Source organism: Camelus ferus, chromosome 9 (assembly GCF_009834535.1).
Source record: "Camelus ferus isolate YT-003-E chromosome 9, BCGSAC_Cfer_1.0, whole genome shotgun sequence".
Lineage (NCBI taxonomy): Eukaryota > Metazoa > Chordata > Mammalia > Artiodactyla > Camelidae > Camelus > Camelus ferus.
Genome location: NC_045704.1, coordinates 23,039,981 through 23,066,115, shown reverse-complemented (window position 1 = coordinate 23,066,115; position 26,135 = coordinate 23,039,981). Strand labels below are relative to the sequence as shown.

The 26,135-nt window shown below is 42.8% G+C and overlaps 1 protein-coding gene across 3 annotated transcripts in view; it reads left to right on the top strand.

Annotated features, from left to right (window-relative positions):
• CHST8 (carbohydrate sulfotransferase 8) overlaps positions 1-26,135 on the top strand; it is a 120,453-nt gene that overhangs the window by 20,338 nt on the left and 73,980 nt on the right. Inside the window, exon 2 of one of the 3 annotated variants that reach the window (XM_032486192.1) lies at positions 14,427-14,503. The exons of the other annotated variants lie outside the window; for them this stretch is intronic. The gene's annotated coding sequence lies outside the window, so the exon portion shown is untranslated. The remainder of the gene's footprint in view (positions 1-14,426; positions 14,504-26,135) is intronic. 3 annotated transcript variants of the gene reach the window in all.

Genomic DNA, 26,135 nt, shown 5'->3' with positions numbered 1-26,135 from the left:
TGGGCATAATAATATTACCAAACTCTTAGTTGTTGTGATAATAATTGAGTTAATGTATGTAAAGTGCTTAAAATAGCTCCTGGCACATGGTCATTTCTATGTAAGTCCTAGTTATTAGTGTTCCCTGGAATGCTCCAGAGACCCTACACTGACACTAACGTGTTTGCTTCAGAATCATTATTGTGAGTTTTCTAGAAAGATCGAACTTTGTTTCAGTCCCTAGGGATGCATTTCTGCCAGAGTCTCCATGATTATTAGCATTTTCTGGGGCCTTCTCATTATGTTCTCTGCCTTGAAACCTCAGTCTCATAGTTTCCCTATATGCATTTTGGGTATTATACCAGGTTTATCTCCTGGATCACTACATCTCCTGGTTTACTAGTTGATTTGTTATTAAACTCTTGTACTATGTTTTTAATTTCAATAGTTATATTTTTTATTTCTAGAAATTCTATGGAGACCTTGAAAATCTACATGCTGTTTTTTGTAGTTTTTGTTCTTTCATTGTTTTTAGTCTTTCTTTTACTCACTTAATAATTTAAGACATATTATCTTTGGGTTTTTTTTTTTTTTCTTATTGCATTCATGGAGCACTAGTCCTTCTGTTTGTTTATCAGTTGATTTTCCTTCTTGGTGAATCATTTCCTTGAGCAGACTATAATTTCTATATGATATTCTGGGGAAGCAAAAATTATCCAAACTAATTTAAGCTTGTTTTTTGTTTTTTTTTTTTTAATGGTAGCCCTGTGCTTCCTGGGTTGTAAAGTGTTGCTTCAGAACATTTCAAAAATTGTTTCTCCTGGGAGTCATGTGGATGCATCAGTTGGGACCCACTTTCTCCATTATTTCTACATGTGGGGATTCTAACACCACATATGTAGTGTAAATTTGGACTCCATGACCATGGTACAGGCTTGGGATTTCCTTTCTTTCTAGAAACCGCCCCCTCCCCATCAAGATCTTTTGTATTTCCTCAGACAGGGGTTGAGTGTTCCAGTCCCCATTTCACTCAGGTGGGATCCCCTCTAGAGCCCAACCTTTGTACAAGAGCTCAGTTCCAACTCCTCCTCTAAGGAGAGATGAGAGCCAGGCTGTATCTCCAGCCCCTTGTGGACACTAACGCCCCAGCCCTGGCCTCTGGGGTCTGCCATCTGTTGTTCAGGGCCTCTGGGGCACCAGCTGACTGTTTATCACTCCAGCTCTCACATCTCTTCATCTTTTGCACCAGAGGATTTCCTTTTATTCCTTTAGCTCAATTATGTATTTAATTATTTTATATTATCTTCTATCTGGCGTTTCCTTGCATTTGGAACTGGGGGTGGTGATGGTGGGGGCTATGTGTGTCTGCCATGATCTTTTATTTAGGATTTTTACATCTAGAGTGACAAGCAAGATTAGTCTATGATTTTATTTTTGTTTCATCTTTGGCAGGTTTTGGTGCCAGGGTTATGCGTTATTCATAAAACTAATTAGGAAGTTTCTCTCCTTTCTTTATCCTCTGGAACATTTTAAATAGCATAGAAAATTTCTGTTCCTTGAAGGTTTGAAATTTTCCAGTGAAATCTGTCTGAGGACAACGCCTCTGGGGGTGGGGATGATTGTTTTCCACACTTATTTTCTATTCAGCTTTTCTACTTCTGAAATCAGTTTGTGTAACTTCTGCTTCCCTAGACTATCATACATTTAATCAAGATTTTAAAATTTATTAGCATAGAATTCCATGTAGTATTCTTATATTTTAATAATTTTTTGGCAGCTCTGGTTGTATCTCTTTCTCATTAATGCTTTTCTCTCTTTTCTAAATTAGACTTACCAGAGATTTGTATATTTTATTGACCTTTTCTAAGAAACAGGTACTGAATGTATTCATCTTGCTATTAAACTCTTTAAATTCTGTAATTTCTTCTTTCATCTTTCATCCCCCTTTAAGGTTTATTATCTTGTTCTTTTTCTAATTGTAAGTTGAATATCCAGTTCATTTATTATCTTTTTTCTTTAAGAATGAAACACTTAAAACAATAACATTTCCTCTGAGTATGGTTCTGGCCACAGTCCGTAAGTTCTGATGTGTGTAAATTGTTATTATCATAATTTTTCATAGTCTAAAATTGCTGTTTTTATTTCTTCTTTGATACAAGAGAGGTATTCAGGAGAGTATTTTAAACCTTTTTCTTTTTACTTTTGTTAATAATTTCTAGTTAGATAATATCATATCACATACATTTTTTAAACATTTTTTATTGATTTATAATCATTTTATAATGTTGGGTCAAATTCCAGTGTAGAGCACAATTTTTCATTTATACATGAACATATACATACTCATTGTCACATATTTTTCTCTGTGAGCTAACATAAGATCTTGTGTATATTTCCCTGTGCTATACAGTATAATCTTGTTTATCTATTCTACAATTTTGAAATCCCGTCTATCTCTTCCCACCCTCTGCCCCCTTGGCAACCACAAGTTTGTATTCTATGTCTATGAGTCTATTTCTGTTTTGTATTTATGCTTTGTTTGTTTGGTTTTTTTTTAGATTCCACATATGAGCGATCTCATATGGTATTTTTCTTTCTTTTCCTGGCTTACTTCACTTAGAATGACATTCTCTAGGAGCATACATGTTGCTGCAAATGGCATTATGTTGTCAGTTTTTATGGCTGAATAGTATTCCATTGTATAAATATACCATACCTTCTTTATCCAGTCATCTGTTGATGGACATTTAGGCTGTTCCCATGTCTTGGCTATTGTAAACAGTGCTGCTATGAACATTGGGGTGCAGGTGTCATTCTGAAGTAGGGTTCCTTCTGGATATATGCCCAGGAGCGGGATTCCTGGGTCATACGGTAAGTCTATTCCTAGTCTTTTGAGGAATCTCCATACTGTTTTCCACAGTGGCTGCACAAAACTGCATTCCCACCAGCAGTGTAGGAGGGTTCCCTTTTCTCCACAGCCTCTCCAGCATTTGTCACTTACGGATTTTTGAATGATGGCCATTCTGACTGGTGTGAGGTGATACCTCATTGTAGTTTTGATTTGCATTTCTCTGATAATTAGTGATATTGAGCATTTTTTCATGTGCCTATTGATCATTGTATGTCTTCCTTGGAGAATTGCTTGTTTAGGTCTTTTACCCATTTTTGGATTGGGTTGTTTGTTTGTTTCTTATTAAGTTGTATGAGCTGCTTATATATTCTGGAGATCAAGCCTTTGTCGGTTTCATTTGCAAAAATTTTCTCCCATTCCTGATGTTGTCTTTTTGTTTTACTTATGGTTTCCTTTGTTGTGCAGAAGCTTGTAAGTTTCATTAGGTCCCATTTGTTTATTCTTGCTTTTATTTCTATTGCTTGAGTAGACTGTTCTAGGAGAACATTTTTGAGATGTATGTCAGATAATGTTTTGCCTATATTTTCTTCTAGGAGGTTTATTGTATCTTGTCTTATGTTTAAGTCTCTGATCCATTTTGAGTTCATTTTTGTGTATGGTGTAAGGGAGTGTTCTAGCTTCATTGCTTTACACGCTGCTGTCCAGTTTTCCCAACACCATTTGCTGAAGAGACTGTCTTTATTCCATTGTATATTCTTGCCTCCTTTGTTGAAGATTAGTTGACCAAAAGTTTGTGGGTTCATTTCTGGGCTCTCTATTCTGTTCCATTGGTCCATATGTCTGTTTTTGTACCAATACCATGCTGTCTTGATGACTGTCGCTCTATAGTATTGTCTGAAGTCTGGGAGGGTTATTCCTCCAGCCTCTTTCTTTCTCTTCAGTAATGCTTTGGTAATTCTAGGTCTATGAACAATTTTAAGAAGATAGAAATTATCTCAAGCATCTTTACTGACCACAATGCCATGAAACTAGAAATCAACAACAGAGAAACAAAGGAGAAAAAAAGGAAAGCATGGAGATTAAACAATATGCTATTAAAAAACCAGTGGGTCAATGAGGAAATCAAAGCTGAAATTAAAAAATACCTTGAGACAAATGAAAATGAAAGCATAACAACACAAAATTTATGGAACACAGCAAAGGCAGTGCTAAGAGGGAAGTTTATAGCGATACAGGCCTTCCTCAAAAAAGAAGAACAATCTCAAATAAACAATTTAACCCACCAACTAAAAGAATTAGAAAAAGAAGAACAAAAAACCCCAAAAGGCAGCAGAAGGAAGGAAATTATAAAGATCAGGGAGGAAATAAATAAAATAGAGATTTTAAAAAACCGTAGAAAAAATCAATCAAACCAAAAACTGGTTTTTGAAAAAGTAAATAAAATTGACAAACCTCTGGCCAAACTCACAAAGAAGAAAAAAGAGAGAGCACAAATTAGTAAAATAAGAAAGGAAAATGGAGAAATTACAACAAATACAATAGAAATACAAAATATCATACATTGGTTAAAAAAACTACCATAGTCACATGAAATTTAAATCAACGCTGACTGTATTGTACACCATTATTTTATATTTCAGTGAGAAAGAAAAAAAAAAACTGCTAGTTAAACTCTTAACATTCCAACAATTGTAAGATGTATCTTGGCTTCAGAGACGATGTGAAAAAGTTCATCTTTGAATGTATGAAATAATGGAGTTTATCATTCATTTTAAATTTAAGTACATTGTGATCAGAGAATATGATCTGTAATATATTAGGTCCTTGCAATACATTGTAACCTGGTATGTGATAAGTGGCAGTTTTTATAAATGTTTTACATTATTATTATTACATTATTATTTTCTTGAAAATTATGTATCTTCTCTATTTGCTGGCTATGGAAATGCCCAGAGAGCGTGCACACACACACATATTTCTGTATGTTCCACACATACACATATGCACACACATGCATATATAAAAATCAGTCTTGAAACTGTGCTTCTCAAATTTTTTATCCCTTGCTAATTTTTTATTGGCTTGATCTTTCCATTTCTGAGTGAGAACTATTAAAATCTTCCACTCTGATGGTAATTTGTTAATTTTCCTTGTGATTGCCACTTTCTGCTTTATGTATTTTGAGGTTCTGTTGTTAGATGCCTACAAGTTCCTACTTGTTATACCTTCTTTTTTAGATTGTTCTTTCTCTTATTATGCTGTACCACTCCTTACCCCGATGAGGTTTTTTTTTTTGCTTTGAAGTCACTTTTATCTGATAATACTACCACAATGTCAGCTTTCTTTTGGTTAGTACTTCCTGGCATTCTGCTTTCTAACCACTTACTTCCAGCCTTTCTGTGTTGCTTTTAAAAGTGTTTTACGACCAAGATTGATGGTTTTCATTGGGCTGGCAGTGCGCTCTCTTTGTGTGCAAGCACCTGCTTCTGAAGGCAGCAGAGAATGTGAGAAAGCGCATGGGCTGGAGAACCTGCATGTATCCTGGCTCTATTCTCTGCCAGCAGCGGGTACTTGCACATATCCCTCAACCTCCTGGGGCCTCAGTTACCCCATCTATAAAATATGATCATAACAGTACCTAACTCATACACTTGTTTGGAAGATTGAAAAAGCCAATACATGTGAAATGCTTAGACCACATCTTGGCATATAGTGAGCATCGCTAAATTTTAAATGGGTTTTATCCCTTAATGTTTATTGTCATCACTAGTATTTTGGATTCATTTCTATCACCTTATTTGTGGCTTCTGTTTACTGACCTTTCATGTGCTCAATTCAATCAATATAATTTTCTTTCTTTCTTTTTTTCCTCCATTGATTTGAAAAGTATATTTTTTTCTATCATCTAACTGAGTACCCTCAAAATGTTAACAGACATATTTGACTATAAATTTTTTAGCAAATCTAAGCTTATTATCTCTGTCATCCTCCAAAACAATCAAGGAGCTTTGCACATGAGGACTGCACACCAAACACCCTCTCCCTCCATCTTCCTTCTTGTCATAGTTGAGAATTTTTTTCTACCTTAATACAAAAATAGTATTTTTAATATGTTGAGATAGTTAATTAAATTTCCTAACAAATTTTACCAGTGTTTGTGTTTTTAAAATCCCACTCATTCTCTCTGGGTTTATTTTTCTTGCAGAAATGTATCCTGTAGTAATTCTTTCATTTTAGCTGGCACACCCTCAGCTTTGAGTGCCTGAAAATGTCTTTATTTTGCCCTCATTCTTGAATAATTGAATAGAATGACTCTTATTTTCCTATAACACCTATGAAAAAATGATATTCCTGTCCTGTCTTCGGGGCATCTCTTGATGCTAAGACGTCTGCTGTTTGTCTGTTGGTAGATAAGATTTTCTTTCTGTAAACTTTAAGATTTTCCTTTTTGTTTTTGGTATCCTGTAATTTTACCAAAATCAGTGAATTGAAACATTTAGCCCTGTGTGTAAATTTTCAGTACAAAAAAAAATCACATGTTTCTTCAATTCTGAATCATTCTTAGCCACATTTCTTCAATTTATTGTTTTTTTCTACCAGTACCTCATTCTCTTCTTCTGAAACTCTGTATTAGATGAATGAGGTGATTTTTTTTTTCCAGCAATTGAATAGGATTCCAGAGTTTGGGTGGACCAAAATTTAAACATTCTTCTACTAATGGAAATTTATATTTTTGAACTTTTTTTCTATTGAAAACAATGCTGTGACCAACATTTTTCATCTTTTTTGTTAGATTCTATTTTTATTGCAACATGGCAAAGTAATGACTTCTATTGAGATTTTTTCCCTGTAGTCTAATATAAGCCCGTATTTCTAACTATCCTATGAGTGACTGAGAAAACTGTATTTTGTTTGCTGAGCACGAAGGTGTGAGAGGGAGTGCCAGATTTTATTAGTCAAATCTTTAATATTCTTATGTAATTTTGTTTGCATAATTTGTTCATTTAAAAAGTGTTAAAACCTTTATGGCTGGGGATTTGTCAAATCTTCCACCCTAATCATTTGCTTTATAGAGTCTGAAGCTATGTTGTGAGATGTACTGGTGCCCATCTATGGAGGTCACTCCACGGGGCTAACCGCTGGTGTCCCCCTAAAGCCTTTGTGGACCTCCTTCATGGCCCTTGGACTCTGCCAGGCGCTCTGACCTTTCAGAGGCTGCCCTGTCACCTGTCCTGTGCCTGTTGCACTGGGCTTGCTGGAATTCCTGGCAGAGCCCTTACCAGCTTTCTTCTGTGGATATAGGCTCCACTCCCACCCTGCCCATGTCTATATTTATTTGATCCTTTCAATAGAAGTTTGGAGGGAAAGAAGTTAGAAAAATGGTGCTTGTTTGCATCCTTAACACAGAAGTCCTTCGTCTTCTGATTTCTGCTTTTCCAAGCTAGAAAGTTCTTTCTTTACTCAGCTCGACCTTTTTCCTTAGCCCCAGCCTCCTCACATGTCCAGGTGAATGCTATCCATTTATACATGCGTTCATGGCAGGAAGGAAGGCTTCTTGCACCCCTGGCCTAACATAAGGGCACAGAAGCTATGTGGAGCTGGCAGCCTGGTCTGGAATCCAGTCGATGAATGAAGAAGGACCTGAGGTTGAGCCCCATGTGTGTGGTCATCCAGGTGGTCAGTGGTCCAGTGGGGTTTTCACCCAGGTCTTGTTTTCCTGGCCACCTCATAAATTTCAGCTGGAGCAGAGCTCAGCACCCCCTGAACCCCTCTCTCCTCCCCAAGGGAGGGGCAGTCTGGCCCCTCATGGCTGAATTATCCTTGCTGGACCAGCAGGAGCGAGGCGGTGCCCACCTCCCAGCCACACTCTTCCCTGTAGCCTGCACAGCCCCTGCCCAGCCACCTGTGGGACCCCTGCTTCTTTGGCCGGTGTTTACCCAGGGCCACTTGGGCTGCCCCTGGGTGGGTGGAGTGGATGGGGGGACAGCTCCCTCCCACAGATCTGTTTCCCACAGCAGCCAGAGTGGGTCTTTTTAAAGGGAAAATTGCACAATCTGGTGGGAGAGGTTCATAGTCATCCCTCATCCCATATCTGCCCCACCCCTCCTTCAGTTCTCACGTTGCATGTGCCAGGCACAGGGCTTTTCCTTTGCCAAGACCAGGGTCACATGCTGTGGTCTCTTGCCTCGGAAGTGTCTTGGCATCACTGGGAACTCTTTGAGGGTAATATTATACAGAATGGCACATAGTAAGTGCAGTGTTCAGTGAGGGTTTTGTGGAACCCTCAAAGGGAGGCGTTGAAGGCGGGGTGATGATGAAGGCAGAGGGCGAAGAGAAGGAGACAAAAAGGTGGAGGGAGGGTGCTCTTGAGCCAAGCTCCAGGCTCCTCCTGTTCTGAACGCCTGCCTTTGCCGCACTGTTCCCAGTGGGTGCCAGCTCTGAATGCCTGTTTAAGTCACTCCACGAAGCTCAGCTTCTCAATCTGTTTTTTATTTGCAAGGGCCAGATTCATCTTCCTTTTATAAAGTCAAGCTTCTGAGAAAGTCATTTAAATTCACAGTGATTTTCCTTTCAAATAGCTCCTTTGAATGGGGTTTTTGGAGTCATGGATCTTAGGGACTCTGCCAGGAGGGGCTGAGGGTCATAGACTCCTTGACAGGGCACGAGTTGTAGACAAGGACCAGGGACTCCAAGGATGGGGACTGTCTTCAAACAGATGGGATGTATGTGTGCCAGGAGCCTGCAGGGCATCAACTGAAAGATGGTTTTCCGAGGTGACCTTTGGACATTGGGCCCTCTTTCCTGAGAAGAAGGGAAACTGGTTATGCTAAGCTCAGCGGTCACTCTAGGTGTTTGTGTACATTGAGATTAGAATTTGCAATACCCAACATTTGAATATTCTGGATAGTTAAAAAGCATGAGGTAGATCTGGATGTACTTCCTGGGAAACATGGCCAAAACATTTTGTTAAGTTAAAAAGCAAACTTGTGAACGGTATGTACTTATATTACCATTTATGGCTAAAAAATATGTACATGCAAAAAACTCCACAACTGTATATTCTCTGTTCACGTAGTCGTCAGTACACAGCTAGAAAGAAGTCTGGAAGGAATTGCACCAAATTATCCCAGGATGGAATGGACTGGATTGGGGTGGTTTTTGAAGGGATCTTTGCTTTAATTGTGTTGTGTGAAGTCTTTTCCTATGAGATGCAGTTGGATGACCCTTAGGGGTTTAATTGATCCTTAAGACACAGATGGGTATGAAAGTAGAAAAATGGCAAATGGAAATATTTTAGGCATCTAATCAGAATTATCATATTGAAAGTGTTATTTGGGAATTTACAAAACTGAAGGATAAAAAAGATTTCTCAAATCCTGTCCTGCTAGACCAGGGTGAGGCCGGGCTGCCAAAGCCCAGGAGGGAGGGTGATGGCTGCTCCTCTGTGGCTCCTGCCGGAGAGGCAGGTCCTCTGGGAAGTGCTCCTTGACCCTGTGCAGGTCTGGGAGGGATCTGAGCTTGCACATGGTTGCACTCAGGAAGCTTTGGTGTGTGAACAGGGCTCTGACTGGCCTGCCCAGCCCTGGGGAGCCAGTAGAAGGGTCAGGATAGGGCAAACATCCTCAGGTTTGGAAAAGAGTCTAGTGGCACCCCTGCAGCTGGATGCTGAAAGCCAGGCTTCTCCGGGGACCAGCCTCAGCCCTCCTGGATGGGCCTCAGAACCGCTCTGCCTCTCCTGGCTTTCTCCTGGGCTGGGGAACTGAGGTTAAGTGCAGTGGGCTGCAGGACAGGAAGGACCCATTAGGGCCCGGCTGTGTAGACCACATTCATTTGATATGTGGCTCGAGATGGAGCACTCGTGTCTGGACTGAGTACCTCATGCCCCATGTGACCAGGAGGGTCAGGGGACCCCGAGAGATTGTCTGCTTCTTCTCCTTCACGCTGAATGAGCACGTGTGTGTGTGTGTGTGCGCGCGCACACACGCAAGCAAACACAAACGGGCACCCGCAGATGGATGTGGCTGGGAAACAATCACTAATAGGCAAGGACCCCAGCATCCCCTCCTCCCAGCCTCAAGAGGAGAATTCTGTCTGCCTGGCGTTTCCCAGGCCTCTGTGTGGTCAGGGTAATGAGAAGAAGGAGACAGATCCCATGGGTCCTGAAAGGAAGAGGGGACATGGTTACCCAGGGAAGTGCAGGGAAGAGAAGGGATGGAAGGTGAGAGAGGCCAGGCGGGCTGTGGGGCTCAGGGCTGGGTGTGAAAGGAGAAGGGGGTTGGGGCATTTGGAGCGAGGGAGGAGAGAGACGAGGGGAACAGCTTGCATGTGCATACATGCAAGATCTGGAGACTGGATTGGAGACAAGAGGCAGCTGGGCATCACCCATAGGATCCCTTTTATTATCTTGGTGAGCTTTGGGGATAGATTTAATTAGAGGTTGGTTGTTAAGTGGGTATTTTTAAATTCAACTTATTTAAGCTAAGAAAATGAACAAACAGTTGACCATTTCTCCCACCCTCTCCCCTCTGGCAACCACCAGTCTGTTATCTGTGTCTATGAGCTTGTTTCTGTTGATTTTGTTTTTGGTGTCAGATTCAAAAAAGAACTATATCAAAGAGCTCACCACCTATGTTTTCTTCTAGTTTTATGGTTTTGGGTCTTACGATCTTTCATTTATTTTGAGCTAATTTTCGTGTGTAGAGAAAGATAGTGATCCAGTTTCACTTTTTTGCACGTGGCTGTCCAATGTTCTTAACACCATTTATTAAAGAGACAGTCCCTTCGCCATTGTATATTCTTGACTCCTTTGTTGTAAATTAATTGATCATATACATGTGGGTTTATTTCTGGGCTCTCTGTTCTGTTCCACTGATTCATGTATCTGTTTTTATGCCAATACCATACTGTATAAATTACTACAGCTTTGTAATATAGTTTGAAATCAGGGCAAGTGATGCCTCAAGCTTTGTTCTTTCTCAAGATTACTTTGGTTATTTGGGGTCTTTTATGGTGCCATAGAAATTTTAGGATTGTTTGTTCTGTTTCTGTGAAAGATGTCAAAATTGAATTTTTGCTAGGGATTGCATTGAATCTATAGATTGCTCTGGGTAGTATTTTAACAATATTAACTCTTCCAATCTGTTAGCACAGAATATCTTTCCACTTATTTGTGTCTTTTAAATTTCTTTTGTTAATGTCTTATAATTTTTGATACACAGGCCTATCACCTCTTTGCTTAAATTTATTCCTGTTTTATTTTTGATGCAATTGTAAATGGGTTTTTTTTCTTAATTTCTCTTTCTAATAGTTCATTATTAGTGTACAGAAGTGCAACAGATTTTTGTGTATTCATTTTGTGTCTTCCATCTTTACTGGCTAGGACTTCCAATACTGTGTTGAATAAAAGTGAAGAGAGTGGGCATCCTTGTCTTATTCTTGATCTTAGACGAAATGTTTTTGGCTTTCCATCATTGAGTATGATGCTAGCTATGGGCTTGTCATGTATGGCCTTTATTGTGTTGAGGTATGTTCCTTCTGGACTCACTTTGTTGAGAGTTTTAATTTTTTTTTATCATAAATGGATGTTTAATTTTGTCCAATGCTTTGTTCTTTATCCATTAAGATGATCATATGATTTTTATGCTTCATTTTGTTAATGTGGTATACCACACGAATTTGCAGAGGCCGAACCATCCTTGCATCTCTGGAATGAACCCTACTTGATCATAGTGTATGATTATTTTAGGATTAAGTGTATGATTATTTTAATGTACTGTTGAATTTGGTTTGTTAATATTTTGTTGAAGATTTTTACATCTATTTGGCCTATACTTTTCTTTTGGCATCTTTGTCTGGTTTTGGTACTGGAGTAATGCTGGCCTCATAAAATGAATTTAGAAGAGTTATCTCCTATTCTCCCCTTTGGAAGAGTTTGAGAAGGATTAGTGGTTGGTTGGTTGGTTGGTTTGTTTGTTTGTTTGTTTTAATATTTGGTAGAATTCAGCAGTGTCTGGTCCTGAACTTTTGTCTGATAGGAGGTTTTTGATTACTGATTCAGTCTCCTTACTAGTAATTAGTCTGTTCAGATTTTCTATTTCATCATGATTCAGTCTTGATAGATTGTATATTTCTAGGAATTTATACATTTTTCTATGTTGTCCAATTTGTTAGTATACAGTTGTTTATAGTACTCTCTTATGATCCTTTATGTTTCTGTGCCATCAGTTGTAACATCTCCTCTTTCTCTTCTCATTTTATTTATTTGAGTCCTCTTTTTTTTCTTGGTGATTCTAGCCAAAGGTTTGTCGATTTTGTTTACCTTTTCAAAGAACCTACTCTTAGTTTCATTGATCTTTTCTATTATTGTTTTAGTCTCTGTTTCACTTATTTCTGCTCTAATCTGTTTTATTTCCTTCCTTTTACTAATTTTGGATTTTATTTATTCTTTTTCTAGTTCCTTGAGGAGTGAAGTTAGGTTGTTTACTGGAGAATTTTCTTGATTCTTGAGGTTCCTGAGATTCTTAGATCTGCTTTTGCTGCATCCCATAAATTTTGGTGTGTTCCATTTCCATTTTCACTTGTCTCAAGTATTTTTTGAATTCTCTTTTGACTTTTTCTTTCATTCTTTGGTTGTTCAGCATGTTGTTTAATCACATAGTTGTGGATTTTCCAGTTTTGTTCATGTAACTAATTTCTAATTTCATGCCATGATGTTGAGAAAGATGCTTCATATGATTTCAACCCTCTTAAATTTATTAAGTCTTGTCTTGTGGCCTAACAAATGATCTATCTTGGAAGATGTTCCATGTACACTTGAGAAGAATGTGTATTCTGTTGCTTCTGGATGGAATGTTCTATAAACATGTTAATCCCATATGACCTAGTGTGTCATTTAACCCCACTATTTCCTTACTGACTTTTTGTCTGGATGATCTATTCATTGATGGAAGCAGAGTATTAAAGTCCCTTGCTATTGTTGTATTGCTGTCATTTCTCTCTTTAGGTCTGTTAATATTTGCTGTATATATTTAGGTGCTCCTATGTTGAGTGTATAAATGTTTACAGAAGTTATATCTTCTTGTTCAATTTACCCCTTTATCATTATGTAATGCTCTTCTTTTTCTCTTATTACAATCTTTGTTTTAAAGTCTGTTTTCCCTGATATAAGTATAGCTACTCCAGCTTTCTTTTGATTTCCATTTGCATAGAATATCTTTTTCCATTCCTTTACTTTCAGTCTGTGTGTGTTCTTGCATCTAAAGTGAGTCTCTTGGAGGCAGCATATAGATGGGTCGTCTTGTCATTGTTGTTGTTGTTGTTGTTGTTGTTGTTTTTAATCTATCAGCTTTCTATGTCTTTTGGTTGGAGAATTTAAAGTAATTATTGCTAGGTATGTGCTTATTGCCATTTTGTTAATTGTTTTCTGGATGTTTTTGTAATTCCTCTGTGTTCCTTTCTTCTTTTGTGGTTTGATGACTTTCTTTAGAGGTATGCTTGTATTCCTCTGTCTTTACCTTTTGTGTGTTTACTATAGGTTTTTGCTTTGTGGCTACCAGGAGGTCTACATTGAATAGTCTATTTTAAGTTGATAACAACTTAATTTTGCTCTCATTGTAAAGCTCAACATTATTCCTCCCCACCTCCCCCCCACCTTTTATGTTTTTGATGGCACATCTTACATCTTTTTAACTTGGTGTATCCCTTAACAAATTGTTGTAATCACAGCTATTTTTTTTTTTACTGCTTTTGTCTTTTAATCTTCAGTCTAGCTTTATAAGTGACTAAAGTGGATTAAGTGGATATTTTCCTGAAAGGGACCTAAGACGTGCCAAAGCCAGCTTCATGGGCAAGCCCCAGTGTGATCACAGTTGTGTGTGTGTGTGTGTGTGTGCGTGCACGTGCGTGCGCTCCTAGGTTTGTACATACTAAGGCTGGCCCAGATAGGTGCAACCAGCATCATTTAGCCTTGAAGAGTGAGGTTTGTAAAAGGAGGGTGAATGGTGCATTCACTGTATCTGTGTCCTGGCACACAATAGCCAGCCCTATGTGGATGCTGCCCAGAGACCCTTTTCCTGGGTCTGGACCTGACTGTGGAAAGACAGAGGGAGAAACAATGGAGGAGGAAGCCTTAATGCAGCGCCCGAATGGAATCTCCTCCTCTGCTGAAAGTTAGATCCAATTCACACCCTCGCACAGCCTGAAGGCTGGCGCTGGCTCTGTTTGGTAACATCACCGCGAACGGCAGCCTTGTCTCTATTTTGGTTCTTGCCACTGCTGCCTCTCTCCACACCTTTCAAGAAGCGCTCCTTCCTTCTGGAAGGCTGAGGTGCCAAGCTCCCCTGGCTCCCTCCCATTTTGGTAAATTAAGGGACAAATGGTGCCAAATTGTTCTCGTCTCTTTCACGAGATTATTCGTAACCGGCTTATTTTCTTTTCCCCCATTGAGTGAACGCATTAAAACTAAAATTAAATCATTACCCAAAGCACAGACGACGATCCCCTACATAATTACATCCTCTTAATTGGCATCTGAGGACTCAGCTCATTTTAATACTTGCTGGAAAATGTCTCAGACACATTTAATTTTTTTTTTTAGGTTTAAAGGTCAACAAGAATATCTTACCTTAATTTGACAAGTGTGCAAGAAATAATGCAAGACTGGCTTATGTTCAGGTAATGCACAAAGAAATCTATAAATCAAGCTGGGGGAATATTAGATGATGCCATATCGGAACCATCTGCCTTCATTCTCAGAAGAATCGATACCACAAAGAAAGCACTGAAGATGTAGTGATTTATGCCTTTGTGCCGGGGGAGAAATATTGGCCATCTTTAGAGTCACTTCATATCATCCTAAAACAACAGAGCCTGAGGGAAAGAATGAGAGTGGCCATAACCCTGCATGTGTCAGAGAGCAAATCTGACCCTTAGTTTTTAATTGTCTCTGCTTGAGACAGAATGATTCTGAGGTCCCTTCGCGCCCATGACTCTGCCCCCTCTGCTATTGTATGCGGGAAGGCTGCCATGAATGCTGAGATGATGTGGAAGGGAATTAACTAAACTGCATCTGAGTGATTGCTGCCAGGGGTTGGAGGCTTAACACTTGGGGATCCTGGGTTTTCCGTGCTAGGCACGCTGCTTAAACCCCTGCCTTCCTTCTGAGAGCCCTCACTGGCTGTTTTCATCACCGGGCAGGGAGAGCACACAGCCTCCGGGAACTCCACCCTCTGCCACATTGGATGTTGGGACTTGGTCCCGACCAAGTTGTCTGAGATGGGAAGAGGTGCTGTGGCTTTGTGGGGAAGGAAGGAATGTCTCTGAGCCATTAGGGTTTGGAAAAACAGGTGGAATCATTTCACCGCCTTCCCCAGCGGTGGTTATCCACAGCACACTTCTCCAGGGAGATGGGAGAAAGCGGGACAGAGCAGGTGAAGCTCAGGCACTTGTACCAGTATCTGGGGAGGGAGAGGAGGATTTGTAAGGCTTGAAAAAAGAATATTTCATAATTGAAGAGGTGTTTTGTGGGGAGAGTTCAAAGTATAAAATTGTATTTTCATAAGCAAACTATAGAAAGTAAAGCTTTTCACTGTCTTCCTGGTGGGTGGGGTCCTGCAAAGTTTCTTACGAAAGAGATTTGGAGATGTTGCTCTGTGACCCTTGTGTTAGGTGCGTTGTGGGCTGTCTGTGTGTCTGTGTTGCCGTGTGTACTGTGGTTCCTGTTACAAGTCATAAACATAAGCATTTTCTGTGTTAAGTTGAAGATATGCTTTGAGGAAAAGTTTGATTTTTGTATTTACTATAGTGTGTAGCACAAAAAAAAAAGGGACTGTGAGCTTGTTACATCTTCAGCGTTATCCTTTCCAAGAGTTGAAGTTGGTCCTAACACGACACAAGCTGGAAAACGAAGTAAGATCATTTCCAACACCACAGGCACTAGCACACTGTGCTCACGACTTTTTATGCTAAACAGACCCACGGCCACATTCCGGCTTCTTGGAGCCTGGGCGTGAGTGGATGACTGGCCTGCCACACCCCCACCCTCTGGCTACTGGCCGTGGAGGTCACGTTGCCATTTGCATATCAAACTTGAGCATCAGGGCTCTGATTTTGCTGTCTTTGTCACACTTGGGGTAGCTGATGATGATGCATGAGGCTCATCAAGGGTAGATTTATGTCTGCTGCAAAGACAGGGTGCACCTTCCTTGAGGCATTGGCAGATTCTGGGCAATCAGGCCAAACCACATTCACATCTTAAATAATGTTGGACCAAGATCATGTGAAATTTATTCTAAAACCTGTGGGTATTTTTTTCTCCCCTCCCTCTGCAAAACATCATTCTCTGCCTCACATGAAAGAAACTAGCAGTGGAACACACCATCAGCATCTGAAACATTTGTCACCAGTCTGCACAAAACTCCTAAATGCTGGTAGGAAGGTAGAGCTCAGTGGTAGAGCATGTGCTTAGCATGCACGAGGTCCTGGGTTCAATCCCCAGTATCTCCGTTAAAAAAAAAATAAACAAATATAAGCTAATTACCTCCCCACAAAAAAAAAAATTTTTTTAACTCCTAAAGGATACAGATTCTCGCCTTATTAGAAACTCCCATGAAACCTGCACTGAGGTCAGCCAGACCTTACCTTAGTGACGAAACAGAGAACACATCCTGGAGGAATTCATTACAAGAGTGGCAAGCTAAAAGTTTTGCAAAAGGTCAGATCTATTATTTGGCTACTAGCTGTGATGAATGGATGATAAAGGAAACCATGCCTACCTACTTAGAGGTGTGTGATGCATGACTCAGGGGATGATCAGAGAGGAAGTGCTGCTTTCCTAAGCTTTGGAGACTACCAATAGAGTTGACTATGTCTCTGAACCAGAGTCACACTTCTTCAAAGTAACTGAGTCGAACTGGAAAATAATATTAGACTCCCATTATGGGGGTTCTTGCAATACCAGATTCAAGATGAAGACTGTGTGTATGTGTGTTTCTCTGTCTCTATGTGTGAATTCAAGGGAAAACCTCTCAAATATTTTCAGAATATCCTCCATCGTTCTCTGCCAAGCTTCAGCGTCTAACAGTTTGCCAATTTTTAGAAGATTTCAACCTTGCTAGCAAAATAATTAATTATGTTAAAAAACACACATACACACTACAACAACCAAAAACACCCACCCAAACCGAATGCATTGGATGCTGTGCTGTTTTCTTAATTCTGAGAAGATTTGCACGCCAGAGAATTTGGATTGCATGCTGAGTTCTTTCGGTCTGAACCGAAATGATCAAAGGTGCTTGGTGAGTGTATGGGCTGAAGGTAGAGGTTACCTATTTTTAATCATCCGGGAAAAGACCAATTGCATTAAACTTTCAAAAATTGATCATTCTGAAGTGTTTGGCACACTCAGCAGACATGACTGAAATAGTTTTGCAAACAGGGAACTTCAAAGTAAATACCAACCCCATTGTGCATGGTGACATACACCAGTAGAGACAGCCCAAGGCCAGTGCTGGCTGCAGAGGCGTGGTGCCCAGAACAGCTGCTCCTTTTTTCCAGTGGATGAAGTGCTCAAGACCCAGTTTCATGGAAGCCCTTTCCAGACGCATTGCATTTTTCTCTGAATCTGTCTGTAGCCTGAGCTCCTGAGATGTTTCCCGGAGACCCCTGTTGGAAGCTTCCACGGCTCCCGTTTCTTGCTGGCCTTCAGGCTTTGCTGGATGATATCCAAAAAGTGGTTGTTTCTCCAGCTCCAGGTTGATGGGCTTGCCTGAGAGAGAAGCACTTTGGGGAGCTGAGTTCATCTTCCCCAAAACAATCAGTAACATGACCGAGCACCCGCTGTGTGCCAGGCACTGCCCCAAGAGCATCACTCTTACTGTTTGTTTAGTTTTTATAACAAGTTTGAGAGGTAGCCGGGTTTTTTTTAATTTATCAAATTTATTTTTATTATGGATATTGTTATAGCAGAATATAAAAATTAAATGATAAAAATTTCTTCTAAGAGTACAATTTAACTTCAGCTTAAAAAAGTTCTTTTTTTTTTTAAACTATACATACTCAGGTAGAAAAAATGCTCTTTGACTTAAACTTACAACTTCAGAATTAAAGTCTAGAAATAAATGCTATGGCCATCCAAAAGTTTATATTGACAAATTGCATACATTTTCAAATTATAATGCAATATTTGTACACAGAGTAACTATATATACACTTCAGTTACATTGCTGATATATTTTAGATGAGAGATGTTGACCATGAGGGAGTTCACTGCTGTGCTCAGTTGTAAAGGTGGAGGAACCCTGGTCCAAAGGAGGGGATTGCCCTCCATCCACTGGCCTCAGTGCGGCTCAGGTGAGGATCTGACTGAGTGAGCGAATGCAACCTGGCAGTTTGGGAGGCCTGAGTGGAGGGGAGGGAACAGCACAGCTTTAAGACGAGGGCCCACTCCCGGGAAAGGGACCATCAGGACTTGGTGCTTGGTCCCCTGGCTGGGTAAAAGCCCCTTGTGACGTGATGATTCTCATGACCTCTTCCAGGAACTTGAGCACTTTTAGCATCTCCACCATCTCTTATAGACTACAAGGCTCTCTCTTTCTTCAGTTCTTGGACGAGAAAATTGATTTCCTTCCTCGAACTCAGGTTGACCGGCATCAACTTTCTGTAAGTGTCAGCGAGGCTGGGTATACTTACTGGCTCCGTCTCTAGCCTGACATTCTTTAAAATTGTCTCCATCCTGGCATGCTCCTTTTTAGCCACACAAAGCTTGTCAATGAGGTGGCATTTGTCCTCGATCTGCGCAGCCAATGTTTTTGCCAGTTATTTTTCACATCTTCTATTAAGTTGACTTCTAACAGACTGAATAAATCTGAAAGTAAGTAAGACACCCAGCAGTAAGGTGAGGACAGGCAGACTCAACACTATCTCCAAGCAGAAGCTCTGGAACATGAACTGGGAACACAGGCCATTGGGCAGCAGCAAAACCAGGACCGCACTCAGCTTCCTAAGGATCAGCCCAAAGCCAAGCTCCACAGAGGACGGCAGCCCCTCCATGGCACTGGTCTACCACAGGGCTCTGCCCAGTTACCATGGATCCACCAGCCACAAAAAGCCCCAGGGGACACCCCAACATTCCACCCGGAACCCAACCAGCAACTGACATCCTGGATTGGTCAGTTATCTGGTCAGTGTCAGTGGGGAGGAGGCATGGTTGTCAGAGGAGAGGTTTGTAACTAAAATGTCATTTTCTCCGTTATTGTCTAATGGTAATTTTTTCTTACCTCTTTCTTTTTGTGTTTATATCTGTATACAACAAAATATAGTGAGATGTGTCCATGTAAAGTTTATGATTTCACAAATCTTTCAAATTCCTGACCCTGGACACTATCGGAAAAGTCAGTGTTTGAATCACATCCATTAACACAGAATATATATGAGAGGTAGCCATTATTACTCTCATTTTGCAGATGAGAACATTGAGGCACAGAGAGCTAAAGTCACTTGCCTAGACACAGTGGGTAAGTGATGGAGCTGGGATTTGGACCCAAGCAGCCTGGCCACTCCAGGGCCCACCTCCCTGTCATCACCTGATGTCTCATTCCATTTTGCTCACATATACCAGGCAGCTGAGTTTCCTGCACTTCCAGGTATGAAAACCAGCTGTCAGGCCAGGCTTAATGTGAAGAGTAACTTACAGATTTTTCAGGATCCAGAATACTCACGCGGGAAAAGCTCAGCAAGTGGACCTGAGACATGTTGGTATCAGAACATCAAAGTAAAAATATGTGTATTTCAACATCATAATAAAGCCCTCTTCTAAAAGTGCCAATTTTCATGAGACTGGCAGACACGGATTTTCATGTTGTAGCAATTTTCACTTTGTAGACATTTCTCACCTAAACTGTTATCGTTGCCTGTTCCCTGGCTTCCCTGCCTCTGCCCTTGCCTACCTACATGGCTAGTGGGACCCTGCTTGAAATACAAGTCAGATAATGTCCTTACTCTGCCCCTATCTCACTCAAAGTCGAAGCCAATGTCCTTTCAATGGCCCACCTGACTGTACCCATACTTAGTTCTTTTATCTCGTCTCTCCTTCATCTTCCTTATGTTCACTCCTCCCCACACACACTGGGTATCAAGAATGTTCCCACCCCAGGGCCTTTGCTTGTGCTGTTCCCTAGATCTCCATGTAGTTCAAGTGTCAGTTCTTACTGAGACCTACTCCCACATGCTTAGGTCCTAAGACTGCCTGTAGCTTCCAGTCCTTCCAGCCCTCTCACCTTGCTGTTTTTCTTTTCTCTGTAACACTTATCACCCTCTAATGTTATTTATAATTTACTAATGTATTATGTTTGTAGCACTGGCTGTCTCTCTCGTGGTTGCAATTTGATTTTACAAGGGCAGGATGTTTGTTTTGTTCACCAATAGATCTCAATTGCCTAGAATAGTGCCCAGCACATAGTAGGTGCTCATTAAATATTTATGACACGTAGTTACCTCAAGAGGGGAGGGAGCAGGGAAGTAGCAGGAAGGGGTACAAAAGAGTCTCCAAATATTGGTAATTGTCTTATTCTTTAAGCTAAGGGTGAGTGTACTGGCTGTTCTTTATCATTTTTATATATCATTTATCTATCTGAAATGTTTCATAGCGAACTTTTAAAAATCAAACTGAGTCAAAAAGTAAAATTTATATATTTTTGTGTCAGTGGGATGGTCCCCTTCTCCATCCAAACATATAGGCTCATTTTTGTGTAGTATTTTTGTCAATGGCTGAACGTGCGGGTTCTTAGGCAGATGCGTTTGTAACAGAGGGATGTGGAGGGACAGGAAGAGAAGGTGAGGCAGAAGCTCTGACCATCAGGGCAGCTTGATGGAGGGTGAGCAAAATGAAGGGAGCCCCGGGCTGACTTGCAGAGCTGACCATCACAGCATGTTGGGGACAGATGAGAAACAAGAGCATAGCTGCCTGGGGTCAGCTTCCGAGAGCAGGATGCTGGCAGGGCGGTGATGACCCTTGAAAGGAAAGCTTCCATCCTTTCTGCTTGCCAGAGAAGAGACAGAAAGAGAAATGATGTTTCCTGAGCCACGAGGAAGGTGCAAAGGGCTGAGTTCAGGGACCTGGTGGAAGATGTCTGGCAGGGACTCCTCTGGGTTGGGGTTGACCTGAGAGGAACAGAACTCAGAACTCAGCTCCATGACTTCCTGTGGCCCCATAAGATCCCCAAGTCCATGAAAGGAGAGCCAGTTTCTGGATCTCTTTTTAATCATGTTCAGTTTATGCCTGTGACACTGAAGGAATGAGGGTCTTGATGGTGTAGACACTCTGGCCTGCGGGCTGTGGGTGCGGTGAGCTGGTCGGTGTCCAGGCTCGTGGCTAGGAGGACACATCATGTGTGCATGCATGCCAGGCAGCTTCCAAGACATCGATCAATGCCTCTGGTAAGCATAATTCCTTCAGAGGGAGCGCCATTGATCAGACCCGACGGAAAACAAGTGGCCATGATCGGGACTGAGTGAATATTCATTTGAAAGTGTCAGTAAGCATGTGGAGATTATGCCTGTGGTGGCTGGCCAGGCAGGATCGATTCAGGACATGAGGTGGACCAGATATCTACAGAGATTGAGGGCTCAGGCTGGGGCCCTGGGAGGAGAGGGGACCAGAGATTGTCTAGAATAGCGAGATTGCCATCTCCCCTCTCACCCCCAGCTCCCTGGATGCTGACTGAAGCTGGGGCTGACGGAGTGGTTCTTGGGGGGTGTAGGGGTATCCTGTATGGGACCTTAGTCTTCAGGTGGGTCACTCCCTGCATAGCAGCCACCAGGTTTGGGGACATCTGTGTGGGTGGAGAGGGTTGAAGGGCCTCAGGACATGCAGCTGCTGGGAGAGAGAAGGGGTCTGCTGAGTCTGAGTCTAGTCTCTAGCTGAGACCCTTCTCCCCACTCCATCAGTGCATCCTCTCTCTGCACAAATGGGGCTCAGGCCAGGGAGGCTGCATGATTTCAGACTAGGGTCCTGTGTTGTGGTTCTCCTTGCCCTGGGATGGATGGATGAATGTTTGGATTCACCCACGTCACTCTGGGACCCCTGGTCCTTGGCTAGAAGCTTCCTAGATAGAGGTGAGAGGTCATTACTGCTGCCCTGGGAGGCCAGGAGTCCTGCAAACTCACTGAGAGGGACACTTTCACCTAGATGCAGCCCACCTCTCCCCGCCAGCCCCCATTAACCATCTGTAGGAGCTGCCACCAGCATGGGGAAGGAACTCAGTCCCTCTTCACTGTACAGACTGCTCAGCTAATGAGGGGGTTTGTGAAATTTTTAATTATGGCTTCCATGTCTAGCTAATTATTTGCATATGGCTTTTACAACTGAGAAGAGGACGCCTGCGTGCAGCGTTTCTCCTCAGCCCCACGTTTGACTTTAATTAAAGGCAGAACCTGAGGTCTTTCCATCACTAATGATCGTGGAAAATTAGCTTCCGATTCCCAGGGGTCTCCAGAGTGATGCACCCTGAGGCAGAGCGGGAACAGAGGGCGGTGGAGCGGGAGGCACAGATGGCAGAAGGCCCTGCTGGGCTGCTACCCCTGAGCACCCCCAGCCCACCCTCCCACCGGCTTCCCTCCAGACCTTGCAGAAAAGGGAGCCTTGCTCTCCCCTGCCGGGAAGGAGGCTGGACCCCAGGCAGTGGCAGGGGGAATGGGGGAGCACTGTGGAGCTGGGAGTGAAAGCTGCTGTGGTCCTTGTCCTGGTAACCAGGAGTTGGGAATGGCCTGGGCTGCAGCTGGACTGCTCCCAGCTAGTGGCCACAGGGGAGAGATATGGGAGGTTCTGGAACACCCACGCACGTGCACACACACATGGACACATCCACTCATGCACATGCTCACCCAGGCATGCATACACAGGCCGTCACACTCCATCTACAGGATGGAGTCACAGAGACACATATGCACGCTGACACATGGGTGTGCCCGCACGTAGTCACAGACGCATTCATATATGAGCCGCAGGCCCTCTCAGGGCCTTCCTTGCTCTCACTGTCCCTCAAGCCCTCACTGAGGCCGGTATCTGCTTGGGAGCCCGTGGGCCATTGCTGCAGGCAGGATGTGGCTTGGAGAGGGCTTCTGAGAGCACAGAGCCGCCCTGACCCCCTCCTCATTGACTGACACAGGTCTGCACTGGAGTGTGTCTTGGATGTGGCTTCTTCAGTAACAGGCACAGTTAATGCCAGGACTCAATAGGGGGTGGTGGAAAGCCCGTCCTTTGAACTTAGACTTGAATTCAAGTCTGGCTCCACCACTTCCTAGCAGTGTGGCCTTGGGTAAGTTACTCAGCCTCTCTGAGCCCGTTTCCTCATCTGTAAAATGATGTTATAGTTGTTTATGTGGCTTTTATATGGAGCAAAGGGGAGAATAGTGATGGACTTGGTGGCAAGCTCCGTGTTGCCTCTCCGCCCCCTGCCTTGCCCCCTGGTCCTTGAGTTTGGGAGGCACCCCCCACCCCTGGCTCTGGAGAGGCCAGTTCCATCCCACTGGTTCCAGTAACCCAGACCCGCACCCACCAGCACAGGGCATTCCCCCAGCCCCAGAGGTGCTGTCAGCCTAGGGTCCAAGAGTTTTGTTCCATGGTTGGGGCAGGGTTCCCTCTCTCCTGCTGGACTTAATGAGGATGCTCATGGGCTGGACTGTGGCTCAGCCATCATACAACCATAGAGGGGACATCTGAGGATAAAATCTGCCTGAGGACGGGGAAGGGGAGCCACAGGAAGGACCTGGGTCCTGGTGACCCCGTGGAACTTCGGGATTCCCACCAAACTGGGTTTCCTGTTACTCACTTGCAAACACATTCTGGTTGTCAGGGGGCTCGTGTCAGATGCTTGGCCTGACACTGCACACAGCTGATGGCAACCACTGAACCCGGCAAGAACCTGGTCTCTGGGCAGCACCCCCGCTCCTTCAGTGTCCCTGTGAGGATGCTGCCTGTAGGTCAGGGCTGAGCCTTCTTCCCCAGGGCTCTTTCCTTTGTTGAGGCTGACATAATGAAGTGCCACAGACTGGGAGTCTCAAACAACTGGAAAATATTGTCTTCCAGTTCTGGAGGCTAGACGTCTGAGATCAAGGTGTCAGCAGGGCTGGTTTCTTCTGCGGGTGATGAGAGAGAATCTGCTCCAGGCCCCTCCCCTAGCTTCTGGGGATTGCTGGCAGCCTCAGGCATTCCTTGGCTTGTAGATCTCTGCCTTTCTCCTCACAGGGCATTCTCCCTGTGTGCATGTCTGTGTCCAGATTTCCCTTTTTATAAAAATGGTGTTTTATCCTATTAGATTAGGGGCTTACCCTACTCCAGTGTGACCTCATCTTAGTCAGTCACCTCTGCAACGGCCCTATGTCCGAGTAAGATCACATTTTGAAGTACTGGGGGTTAGGACTTCAACATATGAATTTGAGGGGCAGGGGGACACAATTCAACCCATAACAGGTGCATATGAGTGTGAGTCTGTGTGTGTGTGTGTGTGTGTGTATGTGTGTGTGAGCCATTCCTGGGTGGAGGTCCTATGTCACTACTCCCCTGTCCCACCACAGTGACTCTCCAGGCAGAGACAGATGCCCTATGCTGGAAGCCCGTGTTGCTGTGTGAATGTCATCCAGTTACAGAGCTGTAGGGAGCAGCTCCTGACCAGCGAAGCTAATGCAACTTCTCTCCACCGCAGCTGACTCATACACCTTCTCTCCCTTCAACTGATTTTGCACAAAATTCATTGAACATTTAGGCATCATTTTCATCCAGAGGTCAGGTGCTTTTCCCCAGTTTAGGCTATGTTCTTCATGGCAGAGGTGGCGAAGGGTGGACCTCAGGCCAAATCCGACTTGGACATGAGTTTTTATTGGCTTAAGTCAGTTTTTAAAATGTGCATTGCCTGCCAATTTGAGAATCAGGAAATTTCAAGTTAAAAATCCAGATTTCCAGACTGGAAAATCTGAGGGTCATTTAAAAATAATTTCCCACAGGGAACTATATTCAATAACTTGTAATAGCTTATAATGAAAAAGAATATGAAAAGAAATACATATATATATGTATATGAATCACTATGCTGTACACTAGAAATTAACACAACATGGTAAATCGACTATACTTCAATTAAAAAATTTTTTCATATAAAATTGTCATACGGTAATTACAAGAAACAGGCTACTTCAAACGAGCATCCATTGAAGGCCAGCTATTGGCCAATCTGAGTCTCATCAAAAAAAATGTGTATTTGCACCTGTGTCTTCCTCTTTTCAGCAACCATGTAAGAAGTCAAGGCTCAAGTGACCCTTCACATGCAGAGTGGGACAAGGGCACAGCTTGGGACCTGTGGAGATGCCATTCTGCTTTCAGATGCTCCCAGTTCACTGGGTGTTGCCTACTTCCATGGCCCACCACTCCAGCCTGGCAAACATGCCACAGAGTGCCATGTTCAAGGACTGTAAAGGTTTAACCCCTTTATGACACTCCTGCCCTGTGTCCTTGAGGCTGAGAGATGAAGACATACAGGACCCAGGACAGCAGAAAAGAGGCTGCAAGCTCAGAGGAAGGAAAAACAACCCCTCTCCACCATGAGTGTTATTCAAGTTAAGGAAAGAAGTCAGCAAAACCATGTGGAGAGAAAGGCGAGACCAACCGTGGGGAGAATGTACCCTGCAGGGAAGGGACTGGGACCCATAAGCCCACTCCACTTGCCCTGAGCCTCTTTCCTCCGCCCCAGGACAGCATCCCATCACAGCAGGAATCTTCACAAATAGCCCTGCGGTATCAGTCCACCAGGGACTGTCTTCCTGTTTGGGAAAACTGAAGCTCAGAGATGTAAAATCATGTTGCTCAAAGTCTCCCAGGGAGAAGATTTAATGCTGAGTAGCAGACACTCAAAGCCCAGTGGCCTTTTCTCTACACTAGCCTCTCACTGTTACCTGTGTTGGAGAAAAGCCCAGGGGCTCTTTGGAGCATACTGGCTTGTGTCTCACATGGCCTGGGGGCTGTCAGGGAATGGTGAGAGATGAGACTGGATACTCATGGACCTTGTGGAACATGCTGAGACATTTAAACTCGGACCATTGGGCAACTGGGACTTCAGATGGTTTTGAACAGGGGAGGATTAGCGATAGCAAATACACTGCAGGGAGCTGTCCAGGACACTAGTGCTGAATCAGCTGCACTGAGGGGCTGGAAAAGACAGACAGGACACAGGGAACCAAGTCTAGAGGTGGGTGTCGGGAGAGAGGAGAGGGAGGGTTAGGTGGTCCCAAATTTCTATCTTTCCAAAACAATGTGGAT